The sequence below is a fragment of the Rhipicephalus microplus genome, chromosome 10, assembly GCF_043290135.1.
Source record: "Rhipicephalus microplus isolate Deutch F79 chromosome 10, USDA_Rmic, whole genome shotgun sequence".
Taxonomy (NCBI): Eukaryota; Metazoa; Arthropoda; class Arachnida; order Ixodida; family Ixodidae; genus Rhipicephalus; species Rhipicephalus microplus.
Genome location: NC_134709.1, coordinates 55,067,989 through 55,084,247, shown reverse-complemented (window position 1 = coordinate 55,084,247; position 16,259 = coordinate 55,067,989). Strand labels below are relative to the sequence as shown.

The following is a 16,259-nucleotide window of genomic DNA, read 5'->3' as shown; positions in this document are numbered from 1 at the left end:
AAAAAGATGCGAGATGGTCGGACTTGGAGTGTTGAATAGATGCACGAACGGACACACAGACAGATGCATGGATGGACGCATGAAAGGACGCAGGGGCGGATGCATGAACGAACGCAGGGACGGGCGCACGAACAGACGCATAGATGGTCGCACCGACGGACGCATGGACGGACGAATGCTTCGCCCCACTCTCCATCATTCACTCCATGGATATGCTGCCATTTTTGTATCTGTATGCCATCCTAAAATCACCTAATGTCCATTGTCAAAACTGATAGCCTCTTCAAGCGACCTGCGTGTGCGAGCCGCCTTTGATAAATACTTGAACTCCTATTTGAGAGCACCAAACACGCCATGCCTTAGGCGGCAATCACGGGGTATATGATTTAGCTCACTTAAAAAAAAGGCTGGAAAACAACTAAACAGCGCAGTTATCTTAGTAAAAATTTGTAAACTTTATTATTTTCTAATAAGCGCTACAACTTTTTTTATTGAAAGGTCTTTTCAAGAGTGACTATTTCAATATTTTATTAATCATTTGTTAGTTACCAAGCTTCGCAAATGGGCAAAAATTATTCCAACCTGCTCTCTATGCCTCAGAACAATACTGCTCTATTTCAAGGCACGTAGCCCTCATGTATAACTTTTTATTACTTGGGGCTGTATACATCCTGTGTATCACCTGCGGCAAAAACGAAGGTTAGTTGAAAGTTCACGCTCCTGGTGTCTTTTGGGTCCTTGTATATTTTACGCGAAACTTCTTTTCCTTGCAAAATTTCAGTAATGTGAGTGAACGGTGTCCGTCTATGAGCATGCTGAACTGATGTATTACAGATCACTCTGATTTTCCGCAAACATACATTTTTTGTACATGCATATGTTGTTCTCAATTGTTGGTATGTGCTGGCCATCGCGTACCGACGCCATTGCAGAGTCTTTCTAAGTATAAAAATAACATCTCCCTGACAACAAGTTATGCTTTGAGTGTTTATTTGACAAATATTTTTTGTTTATTCGAAAACTAACGCTTGACACACATTGCAAATGTTTGGATAAGATTTTAGCCAGAACTCCGTTTACAGATGCACTGTGACGGGGGCACGGGTCATAGCCGCAGTGCTGAAACATATGTAAGAAGATACGTGAACATGAGCCCTGCGTCAACAATATATATATCCATATATATATATATATATATATACATATATATATATATATATATATATATATATATATATATATATATATATATATATATATATATATATATATATATATACAAAAAACAAAAGTGATGCTGGGTACGAGAACGATTATTCTTATAGGAAATAAGACGCACGTACGAAGTGATCGTAGTGATTTTATTGACGTTTCGGCCGTGGGTCCGGCCTTTATCAGAACCAACTCAGATTCTGATGAAGGCTGGACCCACGGCCCCGAAACGTCAATAAAATCACCTCGATCACTTCGTACGTGCGTCTTCTTCCCTATATATATATATATATATATATATATATATATATATATATATATATATATATATATATATATATATATATATATATATATATATATTTATATATATATATATATATATATATATATATATATATATATATATATATATATATATATAAATATATATATATATATATATATATATATGGTGCTGACTGACACTCCTACTTCTAAATTCACACATAAACCCAAAAACGTGGATGCAGTGGAGTGGAGGCTGCTGTGATAGCTCAGCGGTTAGAGAATCGAACGCGTTATTCGATGGTCGTAGGTTCGATTCCTGCTCACGGCTGGTTATTTTTCACCCACTTTTTTTCTTCTTATTTACATTTCATTGGTTCTAATAACTTCCCCTATACATTTCTTGGCATTACTGTCTGTTAGATCTCATTAGTATTGTGTCGAAACACGGAAAAACGAGCCCTTAGGTATACACTTTTTTCCCTTATATATATATATATATATATATATATATATATATATATATATATATATATATATATATATATATATATATATATATATATATATATAAATAGAACATTGTCGTATTCGAAGCAGTTTCTTCCGAAACCTTTCAACAACCTGCTAATGTTTGGCTTACCTGCGGTGAAGACCACCGGTGAACGCCAGTGCTTTGGTGGTTTCAATTTAGTGAACCGTAAGACGTGACACTACATTTATTTTGGTAACACTTGCATGGTTTCCAGTAGCAGGCATACCTTTAAACAATTATACAGAACTCTTGTGCCAGGAAGTTTGCAATCAAGACTCTTGTAAATGCTATAAGTGCGATCCTATTCGCACCCTCGAAGCATGATGTTTCATGGCTTTTTGTGGTAGACAAGAAGCTCCCACAAAAAGCTTTTACTCAAAACAAAGCGTTTCCTTTGCTATTGCAAGTACGTTTGACATCTATCTATCTATCTATCTATCTATCTATCTATCTATCTATCTATCTATCTATCTATCTATCTATCTATCTATCTATCTATCTATCTCTCTATCTATCTATCTATCTATCTATCTATCTATCTATCTATCTATCTATCTATCTATCTATCTATCTATCTGTCTATCTATCTATCTATCTATATATCTATTTATCTATCTATCTATCTTAAACCGTTAATAAACATCATGTGTTAAAATGACATGTGCTGCGTTAAAATATTTTATTTTTTTACTTAAAGTACCTTACAGGCCCCATGAGGAGCATTGAATAAGGGGAGCATCACAATATAAGAAACAACCAAAGAAACAAATACTTGAGGGCAAAAAGCTTATACAATAATAACGTGCTGGCAGTGCAATGTAATAAATATGTAATTAGGTGGCAAGAAATAATAAAAGGCTAAAAAATGAAAGAGTAAATAGTATGAATTGCTACAAAAGGAGCAGTACAATGGTCACGTAAAAAGCACACACTCCAAAAGTGCACATAGCATGAGCGCGCAAACATTATAATGTAGAGTACAGAACACTACGAACCAGAGCTTAAATTAGCAAAAAAAACAACAACAATACTCAGAATCACCTAACAAAATAAAGCAAAAAATATGTTCAGCTACTGTCAGCAACCGGCCAAACTTTCACTCCTACTGTATCTGTCTCTCTGTCTCTCGGTATATCTAGAAGCGTATGTCTGGCTGCTCTCATAATCACCCTCTCACTTTGGGGTAAACCAAATTAGTACAGGAGGGTAACGCGGTTGTACGAATACGACGCGCTGGTAATGACATGAACAACGCCACAGTCCCGTCACGCACGTCATCAAACACTTTTTTGCCAGACAATGGCACACAACTGTGGGCGAGTATGGGCCACTGCTATATGGGTATGTGCCAACGGTGAGGGACGTTTCATAAATACCAAGGAACGGCGAGAACACATAGGTGTACTTTTAATGTGCAAGCGTTAAGGAAATGCTTACATAAGCTGCGTTGACTCGACGAATGTAAAAAAAAATGTCAGAGTTCAGCAGAGATTAACACCAACATTCGACCACAGAGACACGCCAGGTCGGAGAACTGTTTTGAAGTAGTTCCATATTTTTCAGAAATCTCGTTTGTGGTTGCAGTGCAGCAATATCCAGTATTGATACACGTGATGATGAACATCGAGAAATGGTCCGTAAAGGTAACGAAGAATACGAGTGAATAAGAACTCGTGTTGTTGTTGCCGCTGCCGCATCTCTGCTGAAGGACAATGTGTACTTTTGTACAATCTGTAAATATATTTCTACCTTTTCTACTCTCACCCCGTGACATTACGGTGGAGGTGCCGGAGTACCAAGACGGTTTAACGGAGCTAAGCAGAGGCCAACGCTTGGTTTCTTCCACGATGGCACAAAAAAGTCTGGCTTCAGTTACCACAGCGACAACCACTACGAGGACAGTTGTTTTGCCCTAGCTGAAAGACTTGGACACGTTCTGCGGAACCGAAAATGTCGAGATCGAAGAATGGCTGCCAGTATACAAGTTAACAGGCAAAAAATATTGCCGGGACAAAACAGTCACGTTAGTGAAAATCCTATTCTGCCTGAAAGGGACAGCCAAAGTGTGGCTTGACAACCACGAAGCAGAAAGTGGCAGCTGAGAAGCGTGCAAAGAAAGCTTCGTATGGACTGGCAGGAAGACAGTGGCCAAGAAGCTGCAGGCATCTCCCACTCAAACGACATCAAAGTTGCATCTTTCTTACATACAGGACGTGCTCACCCTATGCCGCAAAGCAGACGACGGCATTGAGGGGTCATATTGAAAGGTATTGCCGATGACGAATTCAATCTGCTAATATACAAGAACTGTAACACATCAGATGGCATCATCCGGGAGAGCCAGCGTTTTGAGGCTGCCCAAAGCTGACGTACTGCCCATTTGTTCACTGGACTTCCCAACACCGCATCAACATGGCCGTGTGAAGGCATGACTGCAGCACAGGCATCGCTGACTGCAGGACACGTCACGAAGGTCATCGAACGAGAACTTGAGCCTATGTCTCTTGCTTCAACAGGCCTCGTGCCTGTGAGTCCAGCTCCCAAACAGTGCTTTTAGTGCATGTCATTGTTTGCCAAGAGCTTTCGAAAGTTGGCCTGGAATTTTTGTGCGCCGCCGCCCCATCCCGACTGACTGACCGTCATCGGTCATTTTCCTACGCCCAAGGCCAGAGTCTCCCATTGTGCTCTCGCAATCCCACCGAGTGCAGGACTGCTGATGACCTGCCCGTTTGCTTCAACTGTCGCTGTATTTGTTACGTGGCCATTTATGCAATAGCACGTGGTATTGGCGTCCGCCTTGCTGTGGCTACAACCATCGCACAGAAGCTGATGAGGGCCACTTTGAAGCTGACCGCGAGTCACCTCGGCCAGCCTGTGGTGACGGTTCGTCAATGGTGTATTGTCGATTACCATACTGTCACGGCCAACAGTCCCGCTCAGCGCTGTCTCGTCGCTAAACTTGAAACTCACACCAATGTGGCCGTCCTCCTTCACTGACTGCACACCTGGCTCGGGAAACCTAGACGATGCAGCTCCCAGAGGTGATGTTGCATCGACGATTCACCAACCAAAACGTCTGACAATGCCGACACAACGCAACCTCACTGACGTTAAAGTAGGCAATGCACTGGTTGTTGCTTTGTAGACACAGCGGCGCACATTCCGGTGATGAACTCGGAGCTTATTTGCCGTCTTAAAAATGTTCTAACACCACCCACAGTGCCGCTCATCCAAGGCGCCGACGGTGGAACTTTTTCTGTGCTTGGAATGTGCTCCGCATGTGTTAATGTTACTGACCACTCTATAACTGTGCTTTTTGCCATGCTCGAGTAATACTCTGATGAACTCATTCTGGACATGGACTTTCTTGCTGCGCACTCTGCTTCAATTGGCTGTGGAACAGGCTTATTTCAACTTGATCTACCTTATTGCTACCACACTCCTCCTACACCTCAACACCGTTTGTGTACTGTCGAGTACGTTTGCCTAGTGCCCCAAGCTTTACCCATGTAACTATGAAGTCGTTTCCTTCAGTACCCGATGGCGATTATGAACTCGCATGGATTGTCGACGTGTTATTGGACAGAAATGTTGCCTTTCCTCAAACTCTGTTTACGATTGCGAATTATGTGGCGTCTCTACCGATACTGAATTTCAGCTGGTGTGCTCAAGTTGTTTAAGATGGCATGAATCTAGCTAACGCCTTTTCAAACGGTGAACATTATGTTTCTGCATTCATTGCAGACGCTCCTTTGCCCGCTACGTTTCAGATAATGATAGACTCCATGCTACAGGGTTACTATTGGTCAACGCGTCTCTTTTATTTTGATGATGTCATTGCATTCTCGCCGTTATTTGAAAGACGCCTTAGCTGCCTCTCAGCTGTTCTGGTAGTTTTCCGAAAGACAGGTCTACAGCTTAACGCTGTTTTGGCCACCGAATGATCACTGTGCTAGACTATCTTGTCAGTGCTCAAGGCGTGTGACCCGATCACGACAAATCTCACGTCATCGAAGATTTTTCCCACACCACGTTCAAGGAAAAAAGTACGGAGCTTTGACGGCCTCTGTTACTATTTTCGGCGTTTTGTCTACAACTTCGCCGACATTTCACACCATTTGATACAGCTACTGAAAAAGGATACATCGTTTTCTTGGGGAGCCCAGCAAGCCAATGTGTTTCAGTGATTTACTGCGTTGCTCACTTCTCCGCCGATCTTGGCTCATTTTGATCCTTCAGAGCCTACTGAAAATCAGACCAACGCCAGCAGACACGGTATTGGTGCCGTCCTCGCTCAGCGGCAACATGATTAATATTGTGTAATAATTAACGAAAGTCGCCTCCTCTCCCCATCCAAGTTGAAGTTTTTCATCACTGAGCGCGAGTGGCAGCTATAAAATTCCGACCATACTTGTTCAGCCGCCACTTTTTGATAACTGCGGATCACCACGCCCTGCACTGGTTGTTCTACCTGAAAGACTCTTCTGGACGCTTTGGTCGATGGGGTTTGTAGCTACAGAAATATTTCTTTCACGTGACTTACCTGTCTTTTTGAATGCGCCAGAATTTCGACTGTCTATCTCGCCATTCCTTTGTGCCATCTGACCTCTCGGCACACAATTCCAACGCTTGTGTCTCTGCCATTTCTGATTTCACAGACATACGGAGTGAACAACTCCATGATGCCAACTGGTGGCCCATGATACGCCCTCTAGCGTCTCACAACTCGGATCTTTCCCTCCACTTGTTCACGCACCGTGACGAAATTCTCTACCGGCGCAACATAAGCACCGCAGGCCCAGAGCTTCTTCTGGCAGTTCCCAAGACGCTCGAGCCCGTTCCGCTGTGCTCGAACAACTTCATGACGCCCCACCTGCTGAACATCTCCGAGCAGCCCGCGCGTATCACCGCGTATGGCGTTGTCAATTCTTTTGGTCCGGCCTCTACTGCTCTGTGCGCTGATACGTTGCGTCTTGTGAATCCTGCCAGGGCCGCAAGCGTTGTTCCTAGGCCCCACTTGGCCCACTTCAGCCTATCGACATACCAGCAGATCGAATCTACCGCGTTGGCCTCGATCTCATTGCACCATTCACAACGTCTCTGAATGGGAATAAGTGGGTAGTGGTGGCTACAGACTACGCGACGCGGTATGCCATCACGCGAGCGCTACCATCAAGCTGTACTGCTGATGCCGCGGACTTTCTCCTTCACGACGTCATTCTCCACCATGGAGCGCCGCGTCAACTGCTGACCGACCATAGTCGTTCGTTTCTCTCCAAGGTCGTGGACGACATTCTTCGCTTCTGTTATACGTGTCATAAGCTCCCCACTACCTACCACCCGCAAACAAATTGAGTCGCGGAGCGCCTCAGCAGCACACTGACGACAATGCTATTATATGTAGTGGCCGAGTTGTTTGCTGCATGCTGTTCGTTTCTCACTGAGAAGGTTGCTACTTCTGGGGGGGGGCATTGAATCAAACCCTGGCCCTGATCTTACTCAGATTTCAAAGCAGCTGAAAGAAATCTCGTGTGACATTAAGGATATTAAAGAGAAGCGGCTGGTTGAAATCGAAAAGCAATTAGGCACGCTTTCTAACCTGGACGACAAGACGAACACTTACCCGGAAGAACTGCGCAGCTTTCGCAGTGTAGTTCAGTCACTCGAAAAGAAAGTAGACGAACTAGAAAACTACAGCCGCCGATCTAACCTTATCAATTCTGGACTAACTGAAACAACAGGTGAAAATTCTGAAACTTTCGAAATGACCATTAACAAAGATATTTTTCAGAGTCTTCTGGAACTAGAAAAAGTACCTACGGAACGAATACATAGATCAGGCAAGCCGGCAAGTAACAAAAGCCACCCGGTTATCGTGAGGCTTTCGAACTCGAGAGACAAGTACAATATTCTAAAAAAGGGATATAAATTAAAGAACTCGAATATTTATATCGGTAAGATTTTTCTCGGAACATTCGGGAGGTCAGAGGAAAGCTGTGGGCAAGTGCGAAGCCAAACCGTGAAAAGCATGAGAAGGTTACGTTATCATTTGACAAGTTTAACATTGGCAGGTTGGCGTATGTCTGGGATGAAGAAAAAATGATAAAGTACCGGTTGAAAAAACGAGGCCGGAAGGCTAATTCGTTCAATGACAAGAAGTCACACGCAAGTGTTGTCTTAGTTGGAGAATCTAGCAAGGTTCCAAGCAGCGCGAGAAGTTCCCCTTCCACAGATAACGACAATAGTATTGCTCACACGTGTTCACGACAAAACAAAGCAGTTGCGTATCACCAACTTAAACGCCCGCAGTGTTATCAAAATCGAAGATTCATTAGAAATTCAGCTGCTCATACACGACCCTCATGTCACTATCGGAGACATGGTTGCGTGGTCAGATAACAGATGATCTTGTATTTGCACCGTGTTATAAAGTTTTTCGTAGGGACAGAGCACATAGGGGCGGAGGTGTGGCTGTCCTTACTAAAGAACCAATTGATGCAACACTTATTGATGAATATCCTGACATCGAGTGCCTATGCATTCAGGTGTCATGCTGGGGTCATTCTTTTGTATTGTTCGCAATTATAGACCACCAGACGCTACACCCGATTACAAGATAAAACTAAAAGAATACATGTCTTCTTTTTCGGCATAAAATTTTTTCTCGTGGGCGATTCTAACCTGCCTAGTATTAACTGGGAACGTCTTAAGGCAAAATTAAAGAAGGACAGAAATGCTAACATTACCTTCGACCTTATGCTTGAACACGACTTAATTCAAGCAGGCAATGAACCTACCCGTGTACAAGGTTTCTCTAGCAATATTCTTGACCTGCTATTTGTGAATTGTGATTTTTCGAAATGCGTCGTTTCTGTTGATGAAGGTCTGTCCGATCACAAGCTTGTAAATGTTTTCTTGCCCATACTTACGCCTGATGTCTCTAAATGTACAAAAAAACATTGCTTCGAAAACTTTGCTAAAGCCGATGATGCAAGCATAATATATTACATGGAAACGTGCCTTGGTGAAATCACTGATACTGACAACAACGTATTCACGCTCTGGGAAATGTTCCTCAAAATGTGTCGCCACTGCATAAATAGGTTTGTGCCTAACAAAACAAAGACGGTCAATAAACAAACGCCATGGATGACGCGTAACATATTGCAGCTGAAGCGCTAAATAAAAAAAAAGCAAAAAGAAGGGTGACCCACCCCAACTTATCAGTGTTATAAAAAGCAAATTGTCATCACTGGTTCGAAGTTCAAAGGATTACTACTTCAACGTGCAGCTACCTGGTTTCATGAAAAGTGCACACGAAAAATTTTGAGGATATTTAGGCGAAGCTAAGAGAGCTGTCTGTGAGATAATAGTCGATGGAACCACTAAAAGAGACGTGAATAAAATCGCCGAACTCTTTAACACTTACTTTCACAGCGTTTATTCCCAGACAGGTTTAGGTAACATGTTTCATTCTACTGTCTTTGAGCCGCACGAGATGGACTTTATTTCGTACAATGGTAGTGTGTCAATGCTTTTAAACTTGAAGACAACGAAATCATGTGTGCGGAATGTATCAGTAGATTTCTTTTTAAACTATTCAGAGCTTCTTTGTTGTCTACTCAGGTACCCAAAGACTGGAGGACTGCTCGGGTAGTGCCGATTTTTAAGAAGGGCAATCGTTTATCTGTAGAACATTATCGAATGATATCTTTAATTTCATCCTGCTGTAAACTAATCGAGCATATCATCGCCAACCAGACGACCAAAGTTTTAGACAGAAATTCAGTGTTAACGAACTGCAAGCACGGTAGGCATTAGGAAGACGAGCACTAACTTCTACACCACACAGCTTGCCACATTTGAAAAGCGCGTTTACTTGATCTTCATGGCCACGTCAAGTAGTAGCGAACCTTGAGCAGTGAAATAACTCCGAACTAGCTCAGTGCCAATGACTGATGTCACCGCAGAATGTAAAGCAATAGGGCTCACCTGTCTTAAGTCTTTTTCGCTTTCTACAGGTGATATAATCAACGCAATACCCACAGTTCTGCTTTTGCGGTGGCTTACCATCTTGAAGTTGTCGTACTCCATGTCCGACTAATCGTCTACCTTCTCGTCGAGTCCCACTATTGTGGATGCGTCGTCGTCGGTTGTAGTTTCATTGGTGTCGCCATGGTTACGTCCGCCTGCTTGTTGGTCTGAACGTTTTGACGGCGTGTGGGATGGATAAGGTGTCTGTCTTGGTCGCTTGTATGGCTGGCCCATAGCCGAAGTCCCGGAATCAGATCCTTCTTTCGGTCGCGTCTTCTCGGAATGGGCCCGCTAAGGGTTGATTGATTTGTGGGGTTTAACGTCCCAAAGCCACCATATAATTATGAGAGACGCCGTAGTGGAGGGCTCCGAAAATTTTGACCACCTGGGGTTCTTTAATGTGCACCCAAATCTGAGCACACGGGCCTACAACATTTCCGCCTCCATCGGAAATGCAGCCGCCGCAGCTGGGATACGAACCCGCGACCTGCGGGTCAGCAGCAGAGCCCGCTAAGGGTAAAACCTTTTTGATGCCGCAGACGTCTTCGCGAGAACGACGGAAAATAACACAAAACAACGAAAAATAGAAGATCGAGGGTAGGGTTAGCTGCACTTTCAACGTCGTCGTCTTCTTCCTTCCCGCCAAGAAGCGACGCAGCAGCAATGATTAATACTTTCGTGCATGATGTCGCCAGGTCTCTGTGGAGCACGCCCCAATTTCTACACATCCGTCGTCATCGTCTGGATCTATACCTACCACTTTCCATTCCATTTGAGTTATGCAGATCTGAGACAGCCGTTCTTTGTCATATGTGGCCTGGGGCGCCTTACACGAACGCCTTTGCTTGCCGCATCAGATGGCCACACACTGGTGCGTGTGATCGTTGCGCCACTGACAAAACCATTGAACATATTTTGTGTCAATGCTTTCAGTGCAACTGCCAGAGACAATCCATGTCAGCAGTGTTTGCACGCGTCGATGACCAGCCCCTTTCCGAAAAATTAATTTTGGAATGCTGGAAAGATCATTGTTCACGCCGAAAAGCAACGAAGGCCTTCCTGAAGTTTCTACGATCAACCTGCCTCGTGGAACGTTTGTGACGTTTTAGTTAGCGGGAATGTGTGTGTGTGTGTGTGTGTGTGTGTGTGTGCGTGCGTGCGTGCGTGTGTGTGTGCGTGTGCGTGTGTGTGTGTGTGTGTGTGTGTGTTTGTGTGTGTGCAAATGTGTATTTTTGCTTTCCGTGTCGCTTTCTTTTTTCATTTTTCTTCCCAAGTGCAGAGTAGCACACCAGATACTTGCTTTCCGGTTAGCCTCCCTGCCTTTCTTCATACCTTATATATATATATATATATATATATATATATATATATATATATATATATATACGTGCCAAAACAAGAACTTGCCGGGTCTTCGTCGGAAGAAAAGATTCTGGGTCATTGGCCGTGTCCATCCTCAGCTCAGGAGGCTTTGAGAGCTTTATTATGTTTTTTGGGGACAACAGGCCTTAGAGACAGAGTGTAGTGTCGTATTCTCTTTAGTTTGCTTTTCCTCTTTCGCTATTTTTTTCTGTCTTTCTGTTTGTAACATCTCTTTTTTGTCACCTTCTATTCCCTTCACCCCCTTCGTCTCACAGTGTAGCCGAGAGTTGACTAACCTCTCTATCACTTAATTCTTACATTATTTCCTTCAAAAAACGATATGAAGGGCAATGTGGTCCCTTGTGATCAAAAATCTGTAAACAGGGGTTGTGTCGAGCCGATGTTTCCACAGGCGGACTTGTGTTCCTCAATGCTAGAACAGAACTGATCTCTTTAGCGCTGGCTTATCTACGCTTTCAACCCTTTCCGCCATCCCAACGAAGAAGAGGGAGAAGCAACATTGGATACGCAGTTCTGAGAGAGTGGAGAGCGGGGTAATGTGACGAGTTGTGTGAGTGAAAAAGGAACAGCTATTTTGTGAGAGAAAAAAAAAGAAGGGGTGGGGAGGTTAGCATACACCCTCGTCGCTGAGTACCAGTGCCGCACTGGTTTTCAGAAGTTAACAATGGCATAAATAAAATTTCTAGACCAGCAGCTTAAGTCACAGTAGTTTTCTTTGCGTATGCGCCACATCGAATGGGTTCAAAAGCCCTTTTATAAGCGTTTATACCTACTGGCTGCAGTGTATTTACCTTGTGATAAAGGGGCGACTCTGTATGCTTTCTGTCTTTTGTAGGCTGCAAATTTGACTGGAATATGTAGAGTTTGAGATTGTTGAAGTGGTGCCTTGCTACACTAAAATATTGTGTCACGGTTTTCGATAACTTCTTTGCCATGTTGTTATCATATCATTAACAGGCTGTTCTGTTTCGCCACTGTACTGTTTATGACACTATGAACATTCGATAATGTAGATAGTGTTTTTACTAAGGCACGTAAAACTAGATTTCATTAAATGGACATGATCATTCCCGGTGCCTCTAAATATAATGTCGCTTTGAAGGTGTTTGCAAGTCTAGATAAAAAATACAATGCCCAAGTAGCCATTCATATTCGTCTTGCCTCAAACACCACCTCCTCTACGTGAAATTGGCCACATCTGGCTAGCGTTGATAAAATAGAGGAGGCGCTGCTTCAGATGTGGACGCCACCTTGCAATTCGGCCGGGAAACATGAGCTTGTGCCTGTGTTTCCCGCTGAAAGGCATGTATTGTCATCCCCAATGAAGAGAGAGCCTGGGTGTGAAGCTCTCTGGTGTGTACAGGAACGCGTTTTTACTATCAGCATAGTTTTGCCCCGGCAAATGCTTGAAGTTATCTCGCAGTTTTTATACAATTGTCTAAGACGACTCACACGAGAAAGCAGCAACTAACCCCCCCCCCCCCCATACCGGACAGTTTTCTACAATCGACGTGCTTTTGTAGCGCCTTCGACACCAGCCAACCTAACGCCCATTGGCAACAGCTATTTGTGTTACCTGTAAAATCGTGATAGCGTGACACCATCAAGACTTCTTGTAATGATTTTGTAGCTTGTGTCGAGTGCCCCGTTTTGCGCTAGGTGAGGCCTTCACTTTTCTAATAAGGAACACTATTCTTTGTAATGTGAACAAATCCTATTTCTTTATCGGAAAGTCATACTGGCGTATTACAGATGTCTGTAATATTCCTGAAGAATTATTTATTCGTGTATGCACAACTAATTCACAATTGTTCGTCTCAGCCAACCATCGCATATCTATGCTGAAGTACACTCACAGTGTTTCTAAGACTAGAAACAAGGTCTGCCAGTCACCACCCAATTCTTGGATTGTTTATTTTACAAATCATTTCTAATACTTGCGTCTACATTCAAAAGTTGTTGTAAAAGGACCATTGACGACCCGGTCACAGGTACAGGGATGCTTGCTTTCAGGAGATCGACCACTCGTTTGCATGCAGCTTCCGGTCTGAAAGAAATGTAGGAGCATGAGATCATCTGCCACATTTCAATCTGTGTGTACTCACACACACCACACACACACACACACACACACACACACACACATATATATATATATATATATATATATATATATATATATATATATATATATATATATATATATATATATATATGGAGTCCCTCAGGGCTCTATATTAGGACCTCTATTGTTTTTAATATATATTAATGATATTACTAAACTACCAGGCTCTCATGACATGATTATGTATGCGGATGATACGAACATATTTTTTACAACCAAATCTCTTGTACAAGCGGAAGCTACGGTAAACTGGTACTTAGGAAACTTGCAGTCATGGCTACAACGCAACATGTTTTCCTTAAATTTATCCAAAACTAGCTACATTATTTTTAGGCCAATTAATACTGCTGATTCATATAAGGCCAATATTCAATTTGGTCGGGTAAGAATACATGAGGTCGACTGCATTAAATTTCTTGGTGTCTGGTTCCACCAGAACCTTTCATGGAACACACATGTGTCAAAATTAGCATCTGAAATAAGTAAAAGTGTTGGCTGTCTCTACAAAGTAGCTTGTCTGGTACCCGTGTGGTTGAGACTGCAGATGTATTATGCGCTTGTGTATTCTAAGTTAACCTATTGTATTCTCGTATGGGGAACAACTACGCCTACTAACTATCAAAAACTACTAGTACTCCAAAAGAGAGCCTTGCGGTGCATTCATGGGTACCGTGGCAGACCCAAAGACTTTTCCACGTTGCCATTGTTCCGTACTTACGATCTGCTTAAAGCGAACCAAGTCTACCTCTTTCGACTGTTGCAATATATTAAGAGCAATCAACTGCACACTCAAGACTTTACTCTGTCTAACGATGCATATCACTTTCGAAAACAAATCCACCGGGTCCCCAAAACGCGCACAAACTATGGCAAACAAAAATTAAATTATCAGGTCACTGTGGTTATTAATAAAATGTTGACGGATGTTGATTTTGATGTTGCATTGAAATTATTCAAAAAACAAACAAAGAAATATTTACTCGAATCTGATTTGTGCTTTGTATAAGCTTGTATTAAGTTTATATTCTGTATATTTATAATGCTTTGTATTTTGTCTACGCTGCATGCTTGGCAGCATTGTGTTACACTGGCAAATGCAGCTAACACTGCAATTATGTGTTTTCGTTTATTTATGTCAGACTGTACAAGGGAGCCGAGGCCTCTGTCAGGCACTCCAGCCTTTAGCCCCGGCTACCCCCTTTGTGTGAAAGGAAAATAAACTTCACTTCACTTCATATATATATATATATATATATATATATATATATATTGTAGTGAAGAGGAACACCCAGCCGTTTAGCTCGCTGGGCTTTGCGGTTGCAAAAGTTTGACATGCGTGTTGTCTACAGGTCTGGCCGACGTCAACACTGATGCCGACGCCCCATCGAATTCACCTGTATCACCGGAAAACTCCGTCTGTCTATCTGCCTTGGACGTAGTGGTTGAGTTTCCAGCGAAAATTCTTCATTGCATCTGAGCAACGTATGGATGACTGAATCAGCGCTCTTCTGCGATTCATTCCAGACCCATCGACTTCTTCATCTTCTGGAACATTGCGCCGTAAAGCAGTTCACTTTGATATCTGCGATGGCCTCCTTTGTCGCAGGAATTACAAGTACGATGGCCAAAAGTGGCTACTGGTTATACCTCGCCATCTTCATTGTGCAATATGTTCAGCTTTCCACGCTGACCCTCAGTGCACACATGCGGTATGTTCAAAACGTACGCTCGGCTTTCCTTCGGGTTTTATTGGCGAGGCACGTACACCTTTGTGTGCAAGTACATTCAGTCACGCCCGCAGTTCCAACAACGGAAAGCTCTGCCTCATCACACCTCTGGTTTGATCCAGCCAATCCCTTGTCCAGCCAGGCCTTTCGACCGCATTGCAATTGATCTGTACGGGCCTCTTGCATTCACGGCTTTCAGGAACCGTTGGATCGTTGTCGCTGTCGACTACATGACGTGATACGCAGAAACAGACGTTTTGCCTGCTGCCACAGCACGCGACGTATCATCTTTTCTCCTGTGGAACTTTAATATCCGTCACCACGCACCGTGTGAATTTCTCAGCGACAGAGGACGCGTATTCCTCTCCGAAGTCATCAACACATTCCTTGTCGATTGCCGTATCATTCATCGTGCTATCACCGCCTACCATCCCCAAACGAATGGCTTGACGGAAAGATTAAACTGTACCCTTGGCAACATGATATCTAAGTATGTCGCCTCAGACCACTCCAATTAGAACCTCATTCTGCCTTTTGTGAGATATGCATACAATACTGCTCCGCAGGCGACTATAGACTTTTCGCCATTTTTCCTGTTATATGGCCGACACCCTTCCACTACACTAGATAACATTCTGCCTTACCACCACGATTCCTCCGAGGTTACGCCCATCTTTTAAGCTGCCTGCCGCGCCAGGAAATGCGTAAGCTCGTCTAGTCATTCAAAACCATCGACCAATGGAGACGAAAATCACGGCGTGACTAAAACCACTCGTACCCTAACTTTGTTCCGGACATCCTTGTGTGGCTTTGGGTCCCCACTGTCCCCACAGGCCTTTTCTCGAAGCTTGTTTCAAAATACCAGGGACCCTACCGCGTTGTCTCGCAGACTTCACCTTTTAACTACACTGTCGAACCCGTTACGACATCCACAGACCAGCGCTTTCGGGGTCGTGAAACCGTTCACGTACAGCGG

The 16,259-nt window shown here is 43.3% G+C and overlaps 1 long non-coding RNA gene across 1 annotated transcript in view; it reads right to left on the bottom strand.

Moving 5' to 3' along the window:
* Window positions 1-13,314: 13,314 nt before the first annotated feature.
* Window positions 13,315-16,259, bottom strand: part of LOC119180990 (uncharacterized) — a 58,904-nt gene continuing 55,959 nt past the window's right edge. Inside the window, exon 3 of the long non-coding RNA XR_005111131.2 lies at window positions 13,315-13,478. This is a non-coding gene — a long non-coding RNA (uncharacterized LOC119180990). The remainder of the gene's footprint in view (window positions 13,479-16,259) is intronic.